This window comes from Pristiophorus japonicus, chromosome 7, assembly GCF_044704955.1.
Source record: "Pristiophorus japonicus isolate sPriJap1 chromosome 7, sPriJap1.hap1, whole genome shotgun sequence".
Taxonomy (NCBI): Eukaryota; Metazoa; Chordata; class Chondrichthyes; family Pristiophoridae; genus Pristiophorus; species Pristiophorus japonicus.
The window spans coordinates 129,042,124-129,043,859 of record NC_091983.1 but is presented as its reverse complement, the minus strand read 5'-3'; positions in this window follow the sequence as shown (position 1 = coordinate 129,043,859).

Sequence of the window (1,736 nt, the reverse complement as noted above, 5' to 3'; positions counted from 1 at the left end):
CATGAGGATGGATGAGACATTATGTAACATGGTTGATGTGGAAGAGACATTATATAACGTGGTTGATGTGGATGAGACTTTATATAATGTGGTAGATGAGGATGAGACATTATATAATGTGGTCGATGAGGATGAGACATTATATAATGTAGTCGATGTGATGAGACATTATATAACATGGTTGATGTGGATGAGGCATTATATAATGTGGTTGATGAGGATGAGGCATTATATAATGTGGTTGATGAGGATGAGACATTATATAATGTGGTTCATGAGGATGAGACATTATATAACGTGGTTGATGTGGATGAGACATTATATAATGTGGTTGATGTGGATGAGACATTATATAACGTGGTTGATGTGGATGAGACATTATATAATGTGGTTCATGAGGATGAGACATTATATAATGTGGTTAAGGTGGATGAGACATTATATAATGTGGTTGATGAGGATGAGACATTATATAACATGGTTGATGTGGATGAGACATTATATAACGTGGTTGATGTGGATGAGACATTATATAATGTGGTTCATGAGGTTGAGACACTATATAATGTGGTTGAGGTGGATGAGACATTATATAATGTGGTTGATGAGGATGAGACATTATATAATGTGGCTCATGAGGATGAGACATTATATAATGTGGTTGATGAGGATGAGACATTATATAACGTGGTTGATGTGGATGAGACATTATATAACGTGGTTGATGTGGATGAGACATTATATAATGTGGTTCATGAGGATGGATGAGACATTATATAACGTGGTTGATGTGGATCAGACATTATATAATGTGGTTGATGTGGATGAGACATTATATAATGTGGTCGATGAGGATGAGACATTATATAAAGTGGTCGATGTGATGAGACATTATATAACATGGTTGATGTGGATGAGACATTATATAATGTGGTTGATGAGGATGAGACATTATATGATGTGGTTGATGAGGATGAGACATTATATAATGTGGTTCATGAGGATGAGACATTATATAACGTGGTTGATGTGGATGAGACATTATATAACGTGGTTGATGTGGATGAGACATTATATAATGTGGTTCATGAGGTTGAGACACTATATAATGTGGTTGAGGTGGATGAGACATTATATAATGTGGTTGATGAGGATGAGACATTATATAATGTGGTTCATGAGGATGAGACATTGTATAACGTGGTTGATGTGGATGAGACATTATATAACGTGGTTGATGTGGATGAGACATTATGTAATGTTGTTGATGAGGATGAGACATTATATAATGTGGTTCATGAGGATGAGACATTATATAATGTGATTGATGTGGATGAGACATTATATAACGTGGTTCATGAGGATGGATGAGACATTATATAACGTGGTTGATAAGGATGAAACATTATATAATGTGGTTGATGTGGATGAGACATTATATAATGTGGTCGATGAGGATGAGACATTATATAATGTGTTTGATGTGGATGAGACATTATAAAATGTGGTTGATGAGTATGAGACATTATATAATGTGGTTGATGTGGATAAAACATTATATAATGTGGTTGATGTGGATGAGACATTATATAACGTGGTTGATGTGGATGAGACATTATATAACCTGGTTGATGAGGATGAGACATTAAATAATATGGTTGATGTGGGTGAGACATTATCTCATGTTGTTGATGTGGATGAGACATTATATAATGTGGTTGATGTGGATGAGACAT